Source organism: Oryctolagus cuniculus, chromosome 7 (genome assembly GCF_964237555.1).
Source record: "Oryctolagus cuniculus chromosome 7, mOryCun1.1, whole genome shotgun sequence".
NCBI lineage: Eukaryota > Metazoa > Chordata > Mammalia > Lagomorpha > Leporidae > Oryctolagus > Oryctolagus cuniculus.
Genome location: NC_091438.1, coordinates 18279123 through 18301619, shown reverse-complemented (window position 1 = coordinate 18301619; position 22497 = coordinate 18279123). Strand labels below are relative to the sequence as shown.

Sequence of the window (22497 nt, the reverse complement as noted above, 5' to 3'; positions counted from 1 at the left end):
GACTCAAATTCTTATACCTTATACTTTATTCAAAAGAAAAGAACTGTGATACTTAAATGGGAAAAAATAATGTCAAATAGAAAGGCTGAGGTTAGTGAAGAAAGAGGAGAACTAGAAAGGTAATTTTGTCTATTTATACTAGTTTGAGTTGGGCTGTCTGGAATTTCAAATACATCATGGTCTACAAAAATCAGCATCACAGATAAAAAGATATGATTAGCCCTAAAATGAGCAGATGATCAGGACGATCTATCCTGTAACCAAATCAAAATTAATGAAAACTGTGATGATTAGCCATCAATTTTTATATAAATTATATTTTGACAAGTAAAGTTTCTTATGAATTACACATTCAATGTGAATTCATTGAGGGTTTATTTTATTTTTGAACAAAAATCAGCATCAGGTAAACTGAGTATCTCACAAATCCTAAAAAAATTTTCAATTTTACTTTTACACGATAAAACTTTTCAGATTATAAATGTTGGCATAGGAATTACTTTGAAATAAAGGGACAATCTTAACCACACCACCACCACTATTTTTCAAATCTTACTTAATTTCTGAAAACTCCACAGCAGAAAGTAAAAACTGTTATTTATTTATTTTTTTTTTGACAGGCAGAGTGGACAGTGAGAGAGAGAGAGAGAGAGAGAGACAGAGAGAAAGGTCTTCCTTTACCATTGGTTCACCCCCCAGTGGCCGCTACAGCTGGCGCGTTGATCTGAAGCCAGGAGCCAGGTGCTTCTCCTGGTCTCCCGTGTGGGTGCAGGGTCCAAGGACTTGGGCCGTCCTCCTCTACACTCCTGGGCCACAGCAGATAGCTGGTCTGGAAGAGGAGCAACCTGGACAGAATCTGGCACCCTGACCGGGACTAGAACCTGGTGTGCTGGTGCCGCAGGTGGAGGATTAGCCTAATGAGCCACGGCACTGGCCTGTTATTTATTGTAATAAATACCACATGGTCTACAAATACATGCATTTTTTTTTTTTACAGGTTGAGTGGACAGTTAGAGACAGAGATAAAGGTCTTCCTTTGCCTTTGGTTCACCCTCCAATGGCCGCCACAGCTGGTGAACTGTGGCTGGCGCACTGTGCTGATCTGATGGCAGGAGCCAGGTAATTATCCTGGTCTCCCATGGGGTGCAGGGCCCAAGCACTTGGGCCATCCTCCACTGCACTCCCTGGCCACAGCAGAGAGCTGGCCTGGAAGAGGGGCAACCAGGACAGAATCCAGCACCCCCACCAGAACTAGAACCTGGTGTGCTGGCACCGCAAGGCAGAGGATTAGCCTAGTGAGCCGCGGTGCCGGCCCACATTACATCTTGAAATTTGTTTGCTTCCACTTGTCTCTTGTTTCACGTATCCTCTCTTTCCTTTTTATTTATTTATTTATTTTTTGACAGGCAGAGTGGGGAGAGAGAGAGAGAGGGAGAGAGAGAGAGAGAGAGAGAGAGAGAGAAAGGTCTTCCTTTTCCATTGGTTCACCCCCCAGTGGCTGCTACAGCCAGCACGCTGATCTGAAGCCAGGAACCAGGTGCTTCTCCTGGTCTCCTATGCGGGTGCAGGGTCCAAGGACTTGGACCGTCCTCCTCTGCACTCTCGGACCACAGCAGATAGCTGGACTGGAAGAGGAGCAACCTGGACAGAATCTGGCACCCTGATGGGGACTAGAACCTGGTGTACCAGTGCCACAGGTGGAGGATTAGCCTAGTGAGCTGCAGCACCGGCCGTGTACCCTCTCTTTCTATTTTAATTGAAACTTGCATTTCCTTCAGAGTTCAAATCTGTTTCTAACATTTCTCATTCAGCCACATTATACTTTACTCTTCAAGATGTTGCCTTGATAGATATATTTTTTCTAATAAAACCCATTTTCCCAATGAGATTACAAAATACCATAGAAAATCAATGACTGCTTTTATAGTTCCTTAAATAACTATGCCTAAAAGAATTCATCAGTTGAGAAAGTATTAATTTTTGTTGTTGCTAATGTTAAATTAGAAAGGAACTCTGATTAAAATTAAATAAGTGTATTTATTTAGTAGGAATCATGCTCATCATGAAATTATGAGACATGTATTGTGTGTGAATTTGGGTGTTGGATACTGGTAGAAAGATGGAGAGAGATTGAGAGAGACAACAAGAAAGGAAGTCCATTTTCCATGAGACATAGAAGATAGATCATCTACCAGTGAATGATCATTATTGCTATAAAAACACAATTCTTTTTTCCTGAAACCAATTTTTAAATAATTCACAGTGAAAATGTTAATGTTTTATAAATATAATATAATCCTATTTAGTAATGCAATATTAAAAACATAAACCTTTTCAGAAACAGTTGTTAAAATTTTCCATTGTTACTTCTCTCCCTCTCTGTCTCTCAATGCATAAGAGTACAAATATGCATTAAATATGTGTTTTCTCACATAGGTGTATATGTACAGTGAAATAGACATGGGAGCTTACTATGTACCATTTCTTTGCATTGAGCAATGTGTGTACTTCAGATATACTGTGAGCAGTATATGATAATGCTTTTTGAAGATTTAATTTTTTGAAGGTCAGTTACAACAGAGGAGAGACAGAGAGATCTTCTATCCGCTGGTTTGCTTTCCAAGTGGCCACAATGGCCAATGTGGAGACAGACCAAAGCCAGGAACTGGGAGTTTCATCCTGGTCTCCCACATGGGTGCAGGAGCCCAAGGACTGGAGCCACCTTCTGCTGCTTTCCCAGGTGCATTATCAGGGAAATGGAGTAGAAGTGGAGCAGCTTAGACTTGAACTGGGACCCATATGGGATGCTGGTGTTGCAGTCTGCAGCCTCTTGATATTTGAAATACAGCAGAAAGTTGGTTTCAGTGAAGCACAGAATATTATTTATTTCTTTCATGGATCATGCCTCTGCTGTTGCTTCTTAAATGTGTTGGGTCAGCACTTTTGTGTAGTGGGTAAAGCCACCGCCTGCAGTGCTGGTATCCCATATGCCAGTTCCGATTCCAGATGTGCCACTTGCTATCCATCTCCCTGCTAATGCACTGAGAAAGCAGTGACAGGTAGTCAAAGTTCTTGGACCCGTGCACCCACTCGGGAGACCCAGAAGAAGCTCCTGGCTCCTGGCTTCTGATAGACTCAGCTCTGGCTGTTGTAGCCATTGATTGCTGAATCAATGGATGGATGATCTCTCTCTCCTTTCTCTCACTTTCTCTCTCTCTCTTTCTCTTTCTCTACCACCCCGTGTCTGTATGTCTCCCTCTATCTCTGTAACTCTGCTTTTTAAAAAATAATTTTTAAAAATTTTCTGTTTGTGGGTATAGATGTGTGTGTTTTACAAATCTTTTAAATATTTAAGTAGTCAATTGTTGAGTGTTTTTTTATTTTGTTATTGTAGTTGTTTTACCAAATTTTTTCCTAAAAATTATAAATTTTAAGGAGGTATCATGCGATGTTGAAACAAATGTAATGTCCAGTCAGGATAAATAAATCTATCTCTCCAAACATTTGTCATCTTTTGTGGTGAAATCATTTAAAATCCTTCTTGAAGCTTTTGAAATAATACAGGATACATTATCATTATATGTTGTAACTGTGTTGTGCAAGAAAACAGTATAACTTCTTTTTTGTGTGCAGTGGAAATTAAACTGTGTGTAAAGAATGTGCTGTGTGCACTTGAATACAATATGTGTTTTGCTGATGTTAATGAAATGTTTTGTAGATGGCTGTTAGGTCCATTTGGTCTAAATTTTAGTTTAAATCTGGTATTCCTTCCTTACTGTTCTATCTGGATGGTCTGTTCATCATTAAAAGGAGAGCATTGAAGTCTTCCATTTTTATTGTATTTCTGTCTGTCTTCTTTAGTTTTGATATTAACTTTATCTATTTGGATGTTTGATGATGAATGTACATTTATACAATGTTATGTTCTGATGAATCGCCCTCCAGATCCATTATGTAACACTTCAGCTTTCTTTTGCTGGCCATTGGAATGGAATATCTTTTTACATCATGTTACTTTCATCTTGCGTTAGTATAGCTAAAATGGATCGCTTTTAGGCAACATACAATTAAACTTTAAAACTTTATCCAGTCAACTTCATGTCTTTTACCAATTCACTCGCAATATAATTTTTTTTTTCCGCCAAGGCCGAGCTGCCGCCGCTGCCGCCCGCCTCCGTCAGCGCTGGGCGCGCGTCTCCCGGCTGCAGCGCCGCTCGCCGTCCACCAGGGGGCGCTGCCCGCGCCCAGGACTCCCCGGCCCGCCCCGGTTCCAGGACTCCTTGTGCGGGAGGGGCCGGGCGGGGAGAGGCGGGAGCGCGGAGACCGGCGGGGGGGGGGGGGGGGGGCAGGTGTCCGACGGGACCCCGGGAGCCGGAGCAGGGGGTGGGGGAGTGAGGCGCAGGCCGGCGTTCTCGATATAAACATTGATAGATAAGGACATTTTTCTTACTATTAATTGATCCCTGTTTTTTGTAGCTACTTTACTGTTTCTTCCTTTCTTGCCAGATATTTTCCTTGTGATTTAGTGAGTTTGTGTGTGTGTGTGTGTGTGTGCGCGTATATACTCTGATTTCTTTCTCTTTATCTACTTCAGGTTTGTTTTATTCCTGATTACAATGAAACAAACATAAAACATTCAATGGTTATAATGGTCTACTTTTAATTCTTAACAACTTAAATGCCAACTGCATGCAAAAACTCACATTTTGACTTCTCTTCCGACCATATTTTGTAATTTTATAACTATTCATATTTAATTATTGCAAGTATAGCTTTTTAGTATTTTATCTTGTAATTTTTCTAATGTTGTTAAAAATAATTTTGGCCCCAACATTGCAGTTTTGGAATATTCTGAACTGACTCACAGTCTTACCTTTACCGTGGACTTGATATTTTCATGTAGTAACTTCTGTCCTTTTGTTTCAATGTCAAGAACTCCATCATATTTTCCCAAAAATTAAAAAAAGAGGATAGAAGGAGAGAGGTTCAGGGAGGAAGGCAGGGAGGGAAAGAAATAAGGTTATCTTCTTATAATCACACCTATGAAATACATGAAATCTGATTCATATTAATAAAATTAAATAAATATATATCACAAAACAAAAGCAAAACAAAAATGAAGTTTGAATAATGACAACATCTCTCTGCTTTGATTTCATGAACAAGTGTTTATCTTTCGTATCTAGTGTACAGTATTGGGAATAATCTAGGCTGCATCTTTTGTTATTTTTCTTTCAGCACCTTGATTATATTCTTCCACAGTCTAATATCCTGCAAGGTTTCTTCTGAGAAACCCACCTATTTCTCAGCAAAAATAAGAAGTTGTACATAGATGGTGTATTAAATTCCTGTAAAGACCTCTAAAGAGAAAAGATGCATGACTTTTTTCTTGATATTTTCAAAATTCACTCTTTAAAAAAAAACTTAGACTTTTGAAAATCTATCATTAAAATGTCTTGATAAACACCATAATAATCTAATAAGGATTCCTTGAACTTAATGGAATGAGCAATTATTTATCACTCCAATTTGGTAATTTTTTTGTAATTCTTTTTAAAGATTTATTTATTATTTGAAAGGCAGAGTTACAGAGAGGCAGAAGCAGAGAGAGAGAGAGAGATCTTCCATCTGCTGGTTCACTCCCAAAATGGCCACAATGAACAGAGCTGGGCCAATCTGAAGCCAGGGGCCAGGAGCTTCTTCTAGGTCTTCTGCATGGATCAGGGGCCCAAGTAGCAGAGAGCTGGATCAGAAGTGGAGCAGCTGGGACTTGAACTGGATCCCATACGAGATGCCACCATAGCAGGCAGCAGCTTTACCTGCTATGCCACAGTGCCAGCCATGAATTTTTTAAATAAGCCTCTGTTCTTGTCTCTTTATGTGCTCCTTCTAGGATTATAATAACACATAGATTAGTCTTATTGACAGTGTCCTTTATGCCTTCACTCGTGTGTGTGTGTGTTTTCTTTTTGTTCTTCTGACTGCATAATTTCAAGTAAGCAGCCTTTGAGATCACTGATTCTTTCTTCTGCATTGTTTGCTGTTGAAGCTCTCTATGGAATTTTCAATTCAGTCATAATATCCCTCTGCTCCAAAACTTCTGTTTTGTTGATGTTACGGTTTGTATACTTATTAAACTTCTTCTTTGTTTTCTCATATTGCTTCCCTTATTTCGCTTATTTTTTGTTTGTTATCCTTAGAATTCCCAGAGCTTCTTTTTCTAAATACTTATTTTTATTTATCTAATGAGCAGAGATTCAGAAAGGCCCCTCATCTGCTGGTTTGCTCCCCATATGGGTACAAAAACTGGGGCTGGACCAAGCCTAACCAAGGAAACTGGAGACTGATCCAAGTCTTCCATGCAATGGCAGAAGCCAAAGTGCGTCAGTCACTTTGTTGGAAACTTAATCTTCGGTACATTAAAGACAGAGAGATAGAACCCCAGCCAGGTAGATGGGATCATAGGAGACCCTCCCCACCGCGTGGAGATGGGTCTTAGAGGGCTGCAGAAAAGTCACCCACTGGCTCCTTGAAGGGCGTTGAGGTCACAGGCTAGTCCTTTAAATCAAGGTTTATCTGGACGGTTGCACCTGATCTAGGTAAGGAGAGTTTTACACGTCTTGGGTGGAAGGCTTCATGTGCTTTCTGTGGTTTTATTGACTCTCAATTGGAGACTAAGTCACCCAATTAACCAGTCAAAAAAATCACTTCTCAATGCCTCTTCCAGACCAATCATGGGAATTTATAGTCTATACAAACCCCAAGACAATCAGCCCTCAATGGTTCCCTCCATTAGAGACCCATTTTACTGCTTGCAGGAGCTGTGTCTTTTACATTTGCTTTCCCCTTTCACTTAATAAACTACTTCTACTTTACACATTCTTTCTTGTACCTGTTCTTATTGCTTCATGGTCAAAAGACAGGATCCCCAGTGATTGGAACTGCAGACTTCTGCAGCATTTCTTGAGGGCTCACCTGGAATTGTCATAAGGGTAACTGAAATGATCCACTTTCAACTTTTTTTCCAGAGACTTTCTGAACTCCACCATAGTCCTTTATCAATCAAAAATGCCAAAACTCAGTTAAAAAGTATCTAGTGTGGCTGCCGGTATTAAAGGCTAGGAGGGGAGGCTTGTTGGGGTATATCTGATTAACCTCTCTCTCCTTTTGGTGCTGGGAAAGCTGGTCTTCCTTTTTTTGTAAATTCATCCAGTGGGTGATACTGGAGTGTGGTCTTGGAGTAATTGAAACTTCCTAGGGAGGCTCCCTAATAGGAGCCAGACTCCAACAGCCCCTTAAGGTATTGGGCTAAAATCTACACTCCTCATTCCCTCTCTCTCCTTCCTACCCCTACTCATTCAATGTCAAATGTCAGGAGGGGAGAGGGGAGGCCTCTAGCTACAGCTGGACAGACAGGTTTCTTCACCAAAATTCGCAACAGAGAAAACTCAATCCTTTGATCCTTTTCTAACCTGATGTTTTCGTATCCTTTCTCTGCAGTTTGCGTTTTGTAGTGACTTTTTTCTTCATTTATTGACAATAGGAGTATATGATTCTCTATTGCTTGGTAAAACTGAGTCTTAAAGCAGTTGGCATTATCTGCCCATTTTTAACTGTTTGATTACCATAACTCTGATTAGATCAGGCTGACAATTTTGTTATTCTTTCTATTCCTGCTGCAGCAAGTGTCCCAATTAGAATCCTGGATCACCGTTCTCAAATGAAATCCTGAGTTTCTGAACCAACTTCGATCTTGGAAGACGACCTCAACATGTCAAAGGAAAATGAATATTCCTGCAAAGTTACCAAAGGACTTGAACTCCTGTATAAAAAAGAGTAATTAAAATGTTGCACACACTCTTCCCCAGCTTTCATCCCTCAATTTTGTCATCCTTTAATTCTATCATCAAGATGGGGGATACCATTGCTACTCAGATTGCTAATTTTTTTTTTCATCTTATTCTTCACCTGCTTATTTCCACTAATGGTTTGATGTCATGTTTTTAATGCTGTTGACAATGGAATACATGGAAGGATGACTGAATTGCCCTGTAGCACCAGCATCCCATATGGGCATCAGCTCAAATCTTGACTGCTCAACTTCCCATTCAACTCCCTGCTAATGCACCTGGGAAAGCAGCAGTAGATAGTCCAAGTGCTTGGACCCCTGCACCCATGTGGGAGACCTGGAAGAAGCTTCTGGCTCCTGGCTGCTGGCTTTGGGCTGGCCCAACCCAGCTGTTGTGGTCATTATGTGAGTGGACCAGTGGATGGAATCTCTCTCTTTCTCTCTGCAACTCTGCCTTTCAAATAAATAAAAATAATATCTTAAAAAAAGAATTAGTCAAAATAAAATGTATCTAATACTTTTACAAAGGATAGCTTATAAAATTGATAAAGTATTCTATATAGTTACTGATTTTCCACCTGTTTCTTCTATTCGTCATTGAAGGTTATTGAAATCTCTTTTATAATTAAAGATTTTAATTTATATATACTATACTTTTGCTTCATATATTTTACGCTTTTATTAGAAACATTTTCAATCACTAGAACTCTTTGTTAATAGGCCTATTTATTCATGTGTATTGTCTAAGTTTATCTTTGTTAATATTCCTGCCCTGAATTTTTTGTTATCTTACATTGATCTATCATTGCTCATAATTTTTAGTAAAAACTGTTGTAATGTTTTTTTTCACTGCATTTATCCTTTCTATCTTTATATTTAATGTGAATGTATTGATTGGCAGGCTACAGTTGTGTGTTACTTTCTTTTTTAATACAATCTCAGTTTGTTTATTTCTCATAGACATTTAGGTCATTTATATTTGGAATGTTTATTGAATAATTTACCTTAAGTTTTTAAATTTGTTCTTTTTTCTTTCTATTTACCTGTTCTTATACATTTCACTTTGCCTCTTTTTCACCTTGTTTAAATTAGCTAAGCATGCTCTAGGATTCTAATTTATTTTATTTTTTGGCTTATTAGACAATCTTTTGCTTTGTGTTAGTAGTTGCTTTAGGAAATATAATATGTAAAATAATTTACAGGAGAGAAAATGGTGGCGGAACCAAGCAAGACCGAAATCCAGACTCTTTTTAAGAGGCTTCGAGCAATTCCCACCAATAAGACCTGTTTCCACTGCGGCGCCAGGAATCCGAGCTGGGCCAGCATCACGTATGGTGTTTTCTTGTGCATTGACTGCTGCGGGGTCCAGCACTCCCTGGGCGTCCATCTCAGCTTCATCAGGTCCACAGAGCTGGATTCCAACCGGAGCTGGTTCCAGCTGAGGTGTATGCAGACGACCTTTTTCCACCAGCACGGCTGCACAGCCAGTGATGCCAACAGCAAGTGCAACAGCCGAGCAGCCCAGATGTACCGGGAGAAGATCCGGCAGCAGGGGAGCGCGGCCCTGGCCCGGCGTGGCACTGACCTAGGGATAGACAGCGTGAGCAGTGCTCCTAGCCACTCCCCAGAGAAGAAGGACTCGGATTTCTTCACGGAGCACACTCAGCCCCTGCCTGGGATGTGCCAGCCGCTGAGCCTGCAGGGATCCAGCAGCCAGCCCCGTCCGCAGAGAGCAGTGGCCTGGCCCAGCCGGAGCACGGCCCCAACACCGACCTGCTTGGCACCTCGCCCAAGGCACCTCTGGAACTGAAAAGCTCCATCATTGGCAAGAAGAAGCCAGCAGCAGCTAAGAAAGGCCTGGGCGCCCAGAAGGTGAGCGGCCGGAGCTTCAGCGAGATGGAGCGGCAGGCCCAGGTGGCAGAGGAGCTCCGTGAGCAGCAGGCGGCGCATGCTAAGAAGCAGGCCGAGGAGTCCATGGTCGCCTCCATGCGTCTGGCCTACCAGGAGCTCCAGCTTGATCGGAAGGAGGAGGAGAAGCAGCTCCAGAATCTGGAGGGGAAGAAGCGAGAGCAGGCGGAGCGGCTGGGCATGGGCTTGGTGAGCCGGAGCTCCGTGTCCCGCTCGGTGCTGTCCGAGATGCAGGTGATGGAGCAGGAGATCCCAGTGACCGCCAAGTCCTCCCGCTCGCAACTGGACCTGTTTGACGACGTTTGGACGTTCACCTCTGGACCTCCAAAGTACAAGGGCACCCCCTTTTCCTTGGGGGAAAGTTTTGGTTCCCGCTGGGATACGGATACCACCTGGGGCATGGACAGGGTAGAGGAGAAGGAGGCAGAAGTGACCAGGTTCTCGAGCATCCGGCCCATTTCGGAAAGAGCCACAAGCCGGAGGGACGTGGAGAGCCGGAGCTCGGGCCTTGAGTCCAGCGAAGCAGGCCAGAAGTTTGCAGGTGCAAAAGCCATCTCATCCGACATGTTCTTTGGGCGGGAGGTGGACGTTGAGTATGAAGCCAGGTCTCGGCTGCAGCAGCTCACGGGCAGCAGTGCCATCAGCTCTTCAGACCTCTTTGGGGACGTGCATGGAGCCCATGCAGCAGGAAGCGTGTCTCTGGGCAATGTGCTACCCTCAGCGGACATCGCCCAGTTTAAGCAGGGTGTCACGTCTGTGGCTGGCAAGATGGCTGTGCTGGCCAATGGTGTGATGAATTCTTTGCAGGATCACTACGGTTCCTACTGATAGCCCCTGGCTCAGGCATCTCTGGGGACAGCAGAAAGAAACCCATGGTTCTCAGGGCATGGTGCCTCCTGTGGAAGCTGGGTGGCTTGGTTACCTAAGTGTGTGCTGTGCAGGGGGGCGGCCCTGGAGGACCCTGAGGGGGGGACTCCTGTGGATTGAGCCCCTCCCCTGTGTGCCCTCAGCCTCTCCTCTGTGCAGTGTCCTTCCAGTCCTGCCCCCAGAGCTGCTGCTCACTTGTCCTGCACACTGGAGGGATTTCACTTGCGGTGGGAGGCCCAGCCTTTCCCCATGCAGGGAAAGGGAAAAGTGTACACCTTCTGCTGGTTCCAGGATCCTTCTAGGTGGTCTGAGGGCTCGGGCACCAGGGAGAGGCCCAGCTAGAGGGGAGCTGCTGAAAGCCCCCTGGGGAGGGGGTTCTGGGCTTGCTGCTGCCTCTGCTGCTGCTGCTGGTACCTCTTCTGGGTATCAGGAGAGGGCAGGGGAGAGGAAGGACCTTGGTATGGGCCTTACTAAGGGCTAGAACTTTCACCTGGTGCCTAAAGGTTTCATTTGGGACCAGGCCTGAGTGATCCCATGTCCCCTTCCCCCTCCTCCCCTGTGACTGTAATTGCTTGGAGAACTTTCTGGGCCTCTCCGAGGCCTGGCACACCATCTGCTGTGGGCCATGGGCCCTCTGTTTCCTGAGATGTTTGGCCCTTCCCCTGGCCCGTGGCCGCTGTGGGTCCCATCTGGCCTGTGTCCTGACTCTGGATGCTGTGAGCCTCACGCGGGCCAAGGAAGCAGAAGACATGAGGGAGAGAAGCAGGCTCAGAGGGACCTGGCCTGGCCTGCCACTGAGAGCTCGAGGGGCTGCGTGCAGGCCTCTCTCTGGTAGCTGGGCCATGCACTGTGTCATCTTTGGTGCCATCCTCCCCTGCCATGCTGGCACTCTGGGCCCCTCTGCCACCGCCGGGCTGCAGGTTGGGCTCCAAGCAACACAGACCACTCCCTCCATGCTCGACCAGAGCGACGGGACTCTTTCTGGACTGTTTGTATTGAAACAAAGTGGTGTCAAAATAAAGACACCATAGGGCTGGGGCCCTGCCAAAAAAAATAATAATAATAATTTACAATGTTTTAACATCATGCTATATTAAACTTCATATACTACAATATTATATTTTTGTTTCTCTTTTCCTGGCTTTCATAATAGTGGTTAGTTTTTAAAATTCTATATATTTTTTATCTTCTATAAAATATTTCTATTTTTGCTTAAACAACTTATCTTTAAAATAAATTTAATTCCCTAAAAATGTCCATCTATACTTAGTATTTTTAGTGGTCTTTGTACATTTTTTTGGATGCCCAGATTTCTATGTGGTATTATTTTCCTTCTAATTAAAGAGTTTCATTTACCATTGAGTTCCTAGGGGCCAACACTGTGGCACAGAGGGCTAAACCTCCATCTGCAGCATCAGCATCCCATATGGGCATTGGTTCTGGTCCCAGCTGCTCCTCTTCTGATCCAGCTCTCTGCTATGGCCTTGGAAGGCAGACGATGACCCCCAGTGCTTGGGCCCCTCCACCTGCATGGGAGCCTGGAACAAGCTCCTGGCTTAAGATCAACTCAGCTCCAGCCGTTTTGGCCATTTGTGCAGTGAAACAGTGGATGGGAGACCTATTTTTCTGTCTCTCCCTCTCTCTGTCTGCAATTCCACCTCTCAAATAAATAAGATCTTAAAAAAAGAAAAGGTTGAGTTCCTAATTCATTAACCTGGCACATTTCTGGCAGTTGTGGGCATTTGAGGAGTGAACCAGTGGATGGGGGAGCTCATTTTCTTTCCTATTAAAATAAATATTTTTTAAAAAACCTAAAAGCAATAAATAATTTAATTGAATGGTTTAGAGTCAAGAGCAAATTGATTCTAGCTGAAAATCTTTAATAATTTTATTATATTTTATTTGAAAGGGGGAGCGGTGGGGGGCGGAGATCTCCTATCTACTAGTTCAGTTTCCAAAGGCCTGCAATTAGCATCTGGGAAATCAATTCACATCTCTCAAAGGGATGGCAGGGCTCCAACTGCTCGAGGCATCATTGGCTGCCTTCTTGGGTGCACATTAGCAGGGAGCTGGAATCAGCAGCAGAACTGGGTTTCAAACACAGACACTGATATAGAATGTGGGCATCCCAACTGGCTGCACAGCTGCTCCACCAAAGCCTGCCCAGGTTCCATTGTAGCAAAAGCACATCGGTATTTAACAATGTCAACTATTTCTTAAAAAAATTCTCAGTTTAATGATGCAAAAATAGTTTTAGAACTGGAAAGAACTGCACATTAGTGGGGCTGGCACTGTGGAGTAGAGGGTGAAGCTGCTGCCTGTACTGCCAGCATCCCACATGGGCACCGGTTCAAGTCCCAGCTGCTCCACTTCCAATCCAGCTCTCTGCTATGGCCTGAGAAAGCAGCAGAAGATGTCTCAAGTGCTTGAGACCCTGCATCCGCAGAGAGATCTGGAAGAAGCTCCTGGCTCCTGGCTTCAGAATAGCAGAGCTCTGGCCATTGCAGTTATCTAGGGAATAAACCGGTGGATGGAAGACCTCTCTCTCTGCCTCTTCTTCTCTTTCTGTGTAACTCTTTCAAATAAATAAATAAATCTTTAAAAAAAGAATTGTTAAGTAATCATACATTATTTATTCTTTAAAAAAGATGAGAAGGATGACTAGATAAAACACTACCCCAAATATCCATTTCTTTTAAAAAGACAGAAACTTAAATCATACAAATATTTTTGTAAGACCAATCGTATAGTTTGCATACAATACAATAAACATGACTTTTAGGAGTATTGAAAAGATTCTAAAACAGTCATAACTTTTTTTTAAGATTTATTTATTTATTTGAAAGTCAGAGTTACACAGAGAGAGGAGAGTCAGAGAGAGAGAGAGAGAGAGAGAGAGAGAGGTCTTCCATCCAATGGTTCACTCCCCAAGTGGCTGCAACAGCCAGAGCTATGCCGATCCAAAGCCAGGAGCCAGGAGCTTCTTCCTGGTCTCCCATGCAGGTGCAGGGGCCCAAGGACTTGGGCCATCTTCTACTGCTTTCCCAGGCCATAGCAGAGAGTTGGGCCGGAAGAGGAGCAGCTGGGACTAGAACTGGTGCCCATATGGGATGCCAGTGCTTCAAGGCAGGGCGTTAACCCACTGTGCCACAGTGCCAGCCCCTAAAATAGTCATAACTTTGGATATTATCATTCTATGGAGAAAAGAATTACAAAAAATGAGAACATCAGGGCCCCCCCTTTTTTTTACTCTTGAGGCATTCTTAAAACCATCTTGCTAAGAAATTGAGTAGAAGGTGATTGTCAAACAACACTTTTATTCAGAAGTCTCACTAAATAAAAAAAAAAAACTACAAAATTTGCTGTCAAAATCCACTAAAGAGATAGCACAGAAAAACATGAGCTGTTCAGAATTAAGAATTGTTGCAGGGCTATATTTAGAAACAGGAGGAAAAGTACCTAGCACACGATGTTCCCGATCATGTCTAGGGGATCTTCCTGGAACTTAGCTTCCTGCAAGGAAGCATTTTACTGTTTCTCATAGTGGAATGAGTCTGATAATTTTTTGTGCTTTGTTATCACTATAAGACTATCAACAGTTATGACAGAGCTGTCCTTTCCTGCCTTGTAAGACTTTCATCTGAACTATTCATACTGTAATTACCTCAATTGAATCATATGCATTGTCAGAATTATGCAGGTCAAGGTTAATTACTAGTCAAGATGTCTTTTATAATGTTCGGGTATGTTTCAGCTTTGGAACACAAAATGTTATTGTGTGTGCAGAGGTACAGAAGTAGAATCCAGGGCATAAATAGAACATTTGTGCACCAAATATTCATTGAAGAAGGAATGGCTGCAATTGCAAAATTTTTTTTGAAAGCAAGAAACAATGGCTTAATGGGATGTAAGAAGCCACTGCCAAGTAGGGGAGATATGCTATTTTATTATCCTGCAACAGTCAGAAGGATGTTGAAACATTGGAAATGGAAAAGAATTAAGCAGAGGAAATTGTTAGATTTCTAATAATGTAAGAGGAACAAAGAGGGGAGGGAAGCATTGGGGAGAAGGAGAGAGAGACAGAACCCAAGGCAATTTGCATATTGCTTAGGTTGTCAGTTTCTTGGAATCTCCCAGGTACTTTTTACGGAAGTAGCTTAAATTCTAGGAATCGGGGATGACATTGTAACATGGCAGGTAAACCACCACTTGCAGTGCCCAGATCCTATATTGGCACAGTTTGAGTCACAGCTGTTCCTTTCCAATCCAGCTCTGTGCTATGGCCTGGGAAAGCAATAGAAGATGGCCCAAGTCCTTGGGCCCCTGCACTCACGTGGGAGACCCAGAAGAAGCTCCTAGTTCCTGGCTTTGGATCAGCCCAGCTCTGGCCATGGTGGCCATATGGGGAATAAACCAGCAGATGGAAGACTCTCTCTCTCTCTCTCTCTCTCTCTCCCCCTCCCTCCCTTCTCCCTATCCCTCTCCCTCTCACTTCTGCCTCTCTGCTGCAACTCTGCCTTTAAATAAATAAATAAATAAATAAATAAATAAATAAATAAATAAAAAACCCTCTAAGAACAACTAACTACCTTGAGGGAAATAAATCACAATAAGAATCCAGTGAAATAAGATCTACTGATGTAACATCAACATCAAAACTTGAAAAATGGATTGCATTGGCTTGGAAGAAAGTTCTGGACATAATAATTAAGTACTTGTCTATAACAGTGCTGTAAAACCAATATTCTATTGTGTGCTGGTATAAGAAACTGCCTACGATGAAAGAAAAATATTATCAAATGTTTAGGGTATGAATGAATTTTTCAGATTCCTCATTACTTTTCATACTGTCCAACATCGATATATAAAATAAAAATCCAAGAAACCCAAAATAGCTATTTCAAAAAATGTAAAAATTCAGTTCATACACAAAAGTTTAGAAAATAGAAATACTCATCTGGCTTGATAATCATTTACATCTGAAAAGTCACAGAATTTACAGGAATCTGGATTCCTATGACCTTACTGCATTTTAAGGATTATGTAGTCATTTAGGAAAATTAGAGAGCTGAATCTTCCTAAAAGAGTATCCTGTGGCCACTGTGGAAAGATAAACATTGTATTGCTGTGAGAGTGAGAAATAAGAGAATATCAGGTTTAGGGTGTGACTAAGGAATACACAACAAATCCGCCATTAAAGTTTGCAGAAAAAAAATCTAGGTAATAACAGTGACTTCAGATAAATTTATTTCATCAGTTCATAAGATAATGTTAGACATGGTACAGGCTACAATGAGAATGCTTTTAGATATTGATGACAGTTGAAATAACCATGTGAAAACAATCAAATATGCAATTCATATTTTTATTTCCAGATAGCACTAATGGCATGCTTGATCACTGAATTAGCCACATAATTCAGAGCAAACTAAATTTCCCATTAAAAATTAAAATCATAGAGAATGATGTTTTCAAAATATGATAGTAAATTAAGATTTTTGAGAAAGTCAAAGAAATGAATATTATTCCTTTACAATGAAAAAGCTATCTTCTGTATAAATGAATAACTGTGCTGTCACAGAAAGCTCCAATTTAGAAATAAAAGATAATAATTAATAGGAATAACTAATACCTAATAGCTCTAGGAACAGACACTCTTCAGCTTGAGACACACATAGCCCCAATCTGAGAGTTGTTATGTCTCAGCCACTCTGCTTCCTGTTGAGCTCCTTGCTAACACATCTGCAAGGCAGTAGCATGACAGCACCAGTGCTTTGGACCCTGACACTTATATGGGTAGACTTGGATGGATCCTAGCTTCAGCCTTGCCCAGCCCTGGGTGTTATGGCCATTTGGGGTGTTAATCAGCAGATGAATGACCAGCCTCTTCTCTCCCCTCCCCTCCCCTCCCCTCCTCTCCTCTTCCCTCTCTTCCCCTCCCCTCCCCCCTCTCTTTTTCCCTCCTCTCCCCACCCCCTCCTCTCTTTTTTCCCCTCTCTCTTTCAAATAGGAAAATCTTTAAAAAATTAATAACTTTAGATTAAATTGCAGATTTTCTTTTTTTAAAGAATTTTTTTTTATTTGAAAGGCAGAGTTACAGAGAAGCAGAGGCATAGAAAGAGAGAGATATGTTGTCCATCTGCTGGTTCTCTCCCTGGATGGCCACAATGGCAGGAGCTGCACGGCTCCAAAGCCAGGGGTCAGGAGCTTCTTCTGGGTCTCCCATATGGGTGCAGGGGCCCAAGCACTGGTGCCTACTTCTACTGCTTTCCCAGACCATAGCAGAGAACTGGATCTGAAGTGGAGCAGCCAGGATTTGAACCAGCACCCATATGGATGCCGACACTGCAGGCGACAGCTTTACTTGCTATGCCACAGTGCTGGCCCAAAATGTTTTTTAATTTATTTTTTATTTAGTAAATATAAATTTCCAAAGTACAGTTAATGGATTACAATGGATTCCCCCCCCATAATTTCCCTCCCACTCACACCCCTCCCATCTCCTGCTGCCTCTCCCATTCCATTCACATCAAGATTTATTTTCAATTATCTTTATATACAGAAGATCGATTCAGTACATATTAAGTAAAGATTTCATCAGTTTGCACCCACACAGAAACACAAAGTGTAAAATACTGTTTCAGTACTAGTTATAGCATTACTTCACATTGGACAACACACTAAGGACAGATCCCACATGAGAAGTAAGTACACAGTGACTCCTGTTGTTGACTTAACAATTTGACACTCTTGTTTATGGCGTCAATAATCTCCCTAGGCTCTAGTCATGAGTTCTGGCCTGAAATTATAAATTTCCAAAGAAACACTATTTGTCAACTGCTAATGTAACCATTAGTTATTAGAAGTACCAGTGATCCTGGCAATGATGACCCACTTGCCCTCACTGAGAACAAAGTTCGGTAATGAGAAATACCAGTGATTGGCTGGCACCACGGCTCAATAGGCTAATCCTCTGCCTGCAGCGCCAGCACACCAGGTTCTAGTCCTGGTGGGGGTGCAGGATTCTGTCCCAGTCGCTCCTCTTCCTGTCCAGCACTCTGCTGTGGCCCGGGAGTGCAGTGGAGGATGGCCCAAGTACTTGGGCCCTGCACCCATATGGGAGACCAGGAGAAGCACCTGGCTCCTGGCTTCGGATTAGCGCTGTGCGCTGGCTGCAATGCCCGGCCTCAGCAGCCATTGGGGGGTGAACCAACGGAAAAAAGGAAGACCTTTCTCTCTATCTCTGTCTCTCTCTCACTGTCCACTCTGCCTGTCAAAAAATAAATAAATAAAAAATAAAAAAAGAAATACCAGTGATCAACAGATAATGGCAATTATCTGAAGAGTAATCGAATATCTGTGTAATGATAAGGTATGGTTTTGCAACTAGAAGAAAAGTAATACATAAAAAGGAAGCAAATTTTCACAATTTTAATCTGCTGCCCAGTCTCAACAGCACTCATATCAGGAGACAGGTGACTAAGTTCTATGCAACATTTTATGCAAACTTAACCATTAAATACCATGTATAATGCAATTTTTTGCTGGGAAAGTTTAATTTGAGTCTAATAGTTCTTTACTTTTGAGTTCTCCACTTAAAAGAATTAGAGGGAATTAAAATGATTGAATCATCACCAAAATAGGAATAGGGATATATGTCTACTCATCAATAAATCAGAATATTATTAACAAAAGGACTGTTGAAAATTAAAAAGTCTGGGTACATAACAACCACCTACAACTGGTTCTGAATAGATCCTGTTGTGGGAAATGAGCTGTCATGATGATTTTGAGGAAAAATATTAAACTGGAATAGTTGATGAGCAATTTTAAATTTGTGATATGTCATCTTTACAATGTAAGATAGTTTCATCTGAAATATGCAAGAATTAAAATTGAATTCTTTATATTTTTGAAATGTTAATATTAACTGTACTTATCTAGAGATGCAAATTAATTTTATGTATACCATAGCTCAGATTTGAAGAAGCTTTACAGATTTGTGTGTGTGTGTGTGCATGTGTATATGTAGATACACGAAGCTTCTTCAAATCTCAGCATGCACACACACACACACACGGTAACCTAATACTAAAATAGTTGAGCTAGGGGCTCATTTTTCTCTCTGATCATCGGTATAAATATTTCTTCTTTAGCACAGCAGAGAATTGTTTTTCCTGCTTACATGTTATTCAAAGTATTTTGTTTGAGGTAAATGCTGTTCAAGCATCCTTAGTGTCCATGAACAGTATTTATATAAAAATCAGTAGCTGACCCTTCAGATTCACAGGTTAGACAGTGACAGAGAGAGACAGAGAGAAAGGTTTTTCTTCCATTGGTTCACCCCCCAAATGGCTGCTAAAGCCGGAGCTGCACCAATCCGAAGCCAGGAGCCAGGCTTCCTCCTGGTCTCCCATGCAGGTGCAAGGCCATCCTCCACTGCCTGCCCAGGCCACAGCAAACTGAGCATAGGAAAGATTATATTAATGCTTACAGCCACGTTCTGTCTGACTGTGGCAGGATGACAGACACAGAGGAGACCAGATAGACCAGGACGCGAGATCTTCATGAGGACCTGCTCGGAAGCAATTCAGCAGCTCAGGACAGATGCGCACAGGGAGGTCCACTCCCAGCAGGTGAAGGAGCACAGCACTGCCATTCTGATTTCATCGAGGATTACTTAAAAAGAGTGTGTGAACTTGACTCAGAACAGAGAGCCATCCGAGTTAAATGAGTGGTGGATAGGAAGAGATTATCTAAGCTGGAACCAGAACCAAATGCAAAAACAAGAGAATCCATCTCTTCTGAGAAAGCGTCACAGAATCCTTCAAAAGACTCTGAAGAGAAACCTGCCTCTGAAGAGTTCCCAGAAAAGACTGTGTCTGAAGCGCAGCCTGACTTGAGTGCCCGGGGAGACGGCAAAGGAGAAGACGAGTTATCCCCAGAAGAAATGCAAATGTTTGAACAAGAAAATCAGCGGTCATTGGGGAGATGGACAGCTTGTTTGACGAAGTGAGGCAAATCAAAGGGAAAGTGGTTGAAATTTCCAGACTCCAAGAGATATTCACGGAAAAGGTGTTGCAACAGGAAGCGGAGGTTGACAACATTCACCAGTTGGTGGTTGGAGCGACTGAAAACATCAAGGAGGGCATCGAAGACGTTAGAGAGGCCATCAAGAACAACGCCGGCTTCCGCGTGTGGATCCTCTTCTTCCTCGTGATGTGCTCCTTCTCCCTGCTCTTCCTCGACTGGTAGGACAGCGAGCCGGCCTCGGGCGGCGGTGCCGGCAGTCTGCACGGGCAGCCTGGCAAGCGCGCGCCTCTGCATGTCTCTGGCACTGGGGCGTGACTGTCACCAGGGTGTCACAGAGCTGCTTCAGGGGAGAGGGGCCTGAGCCACACCTGCGGATTCCCATGCGAAGCAACACCCAGACCTGAGTCCTTAGCTGAGCACCTGGGAAAGAACATGACGAGCACACGGAAGTGGTCTGTGCAGCAGTCACTGGGCAGGGTGGGCTCTGGGAGGGGCGTTAACCACCTGTCCGCGAGTCTGCCGGCCTGGCGGCGGCTCCTCACTCAGCAGAGTCTGACCCTGCCTGTCCCCGGAGCTCCAGGGAAGAACGCGTCTAATGACGGCTCTCACGAATGCTCGTTCTCTTGTCTCTGGACGGCTTCCTGTCTGCCCGAGTCAGCGGATGCGCGGTCCGAGAAAATTCCCACCTGCCTTGTTCATCCAATAAATCTGATGACGGCCCTCTGTTGTGTTGTCGGTGAGTTAACAGCCCGGGCCCTCGGCCAGAGGATGCCTGGCCCGACTCAGCCCAGAACCACTCACGGCAGGGGCAGGCCAGGGCACCTGCGGCCTTGCTTTCCCATCACTGGGTCTATGGAAGGGGCCACGGAAGCGCAGGCCTACTGCCCTGGCCCTCGGAAATGTCAGCAGGGCAGCAGCCAGTTGCAGCCGGAAACAAGGCCCGAGTCGGCTGTGTGTGCAGGGTGTGTGTACAGGGTCAGCGGCAGCAGCACCGGCGGCCGAGCGTCCCTGCACAGAGTGGGCGTGGCGAGTGTGCAGCCTCTGCTCCTGAGCTCCCTGTGCCTGCGCCCAGGGCAGCACTCGCCCACCTGCTGAGGGCATGGGTGTCAATCATCCTTGATGTCGCTAAGCATATTCCGGGGAGCAGCAGTGGGGCTGACCGTGGCCACCGTGCCGGTCTCATTATTTGTGATTTATTTCTGACCTCAGCTGTGTGATTTTTGGCGCGCCAGCCAGAGACAGCACAAACAACATGGAGAAAACGGCTGCGAATATCTTTTTTTCTATTTAATTGTTTTACACATTTAGTTTATCTAAATGGTGGTTTTTGTAAACATTTTAATGTCGAGATTCAAATTGAAACGTGATTTTCTTACAAAAAATAATCCTCTGGAAGAGGAGCAACCGGGACAAAACTGGCACCCCAACTCCTAACCGGGACTAGAACCTGGGATGCCAGCGCCATAGGCAGAGCATTAGCCTAGTGAGCTGCAGTGCCAGCAGCAATGTGCCTTCTTCAAGGCTTTTGGCATAACTGACAATCTGCACAAGAGCGACCAGCACTCTGTCCTCTGGTGAGCCCTATTTCTGTTTATGTGTTGCTCTTCCTGTTTGTGTGATCCTGAGAGCAGAGAAATTCTACCCAGGCAGGCTCTGCGGGAAGCAGGAAGAGGGGTGCTTCTTTGTAACAGTTCTTTGTGGAACTGCTACAAACACGGTATCATGCATGTCTCCCTTGGTTTCCTCCTCACAATCTGTGAGCTAGATTGTCCTTATTTTGCATAGAAAGAAACCAAGGCTCAGAGAGCTCAGCCAAGGTGCCTGAGGTCACAGAGCCAACAAACAGGACGCCAGAATGCAAGGAGTCCCCACCTGTGCCCTTCCGACTCTGCCAGTCAGCAGCTGTGAGCCTAGGTAGGTGCAGACCAGCAGCTCCTCTCAGTGTCAGATGCAGAGAAGTCACCAATTGCATCGCTGGTCTAGCGCCTCCTTCATTGATGGGTCTCGAAGCCCCAGTCGCCTTATATTAATCAGCGCAATTCTGAAAATATGACAACTCCAAAATGTAATTAACAGTTCATCTTTTTTTTTTTTAATCAGCAAAGTGAATGATCTTTATTTTCTCTTACTTTTTTCATTTTCGTTATTTATTTGACAGGTAGAGTTATAGACAGTGAGAGAGAGAGAGACAAAGGTTTTCCTTCCATTAGTTAACTCCCCAAATGGCCTCTTAAGGGCAGCGCACTGCGCCAATCCGAAGCCAGGAGCCAGGTGCTTCCTCCTGGTCTCCCATGCAGGTGCAGGGCCCAAGAACTTGGGCCATCCTCCACTGCCTTCCCAGGCCACAGCAGGAGCTGGACTGGAAGAGGAGCAACTGGGACAGAACCAGCTCCCCAACCGGGACTAGACCCTGGAGTACTGACACTGCAGGTGGAGCATTAGCCTAGTGAGCCGCGGCACCAGCCTAGCCCAACTTTTAATCAATAAGATTATGTCACTTGCCCATAAAAAAAATACAAACAGAAGTGTTACTCTAGGATAATGTCACAATGCTTTCTAATAAACCTTCCATTCAAGGTTCTTTGCACAGGGTGAAGTCACACAACTGAGTGTTTTCAAAAGTGTAAGCTACTTGAGTTTATGCCTATTTGCTAATGCGTGCTTGTGTGTTAAAGTCTCTCACTTGACAACAGGTTTGGGTAGAGGGGAAAAGGAAAGAACTTTAATCCTCAATTGTTTCAAATTTTACTTACATCTAATGAAAGAAAGTAATGTATATGATTACCAAAACTGGTTTAACTGTTTACAGTATGCTTAGGCCACAAACATCCTTTATTCCC

The 22497-nt window shown here is 43.6% G+C and overlaps 1 long non-coding RNA gene, 1 other non-coding gene and 2 pseudogenes across 2 annotated transcripts in view; 3 read left to right on the top strand and 1 right to left on the bottom strand.

The window, feature by feature from the left end:
• LOC138850488 (uncharacterized) overlaps positions 1–22497 on the bottom strand; it is a 456990-nt gene that overhangs the window by 33082 nt on the left and 401411 nt on the right. The gene's annotated exons all lie outside the window — the stretch shown is intronic.
• Positions 9045–11571, top strand: LOC100349763 (ADP-ribosylation factor GTPase-activating protein 2 pseudogene; annotated as a pseudogene).
• Positions 14348–19972, top strand: LOC100346030 (syntaxin-18 pseudogene; annotated as a pseudogene).
• On the top strand, positions 17501–17562 carry LOC138850761 (small nucleolar RNA SNORD103/SNORD85). The gene has a single exon (XR_011390941.1). It is a non-coding gene; the product is annotated as a small nucleolar RNA SNORD103/SNORD85 (small nucleolar RNA).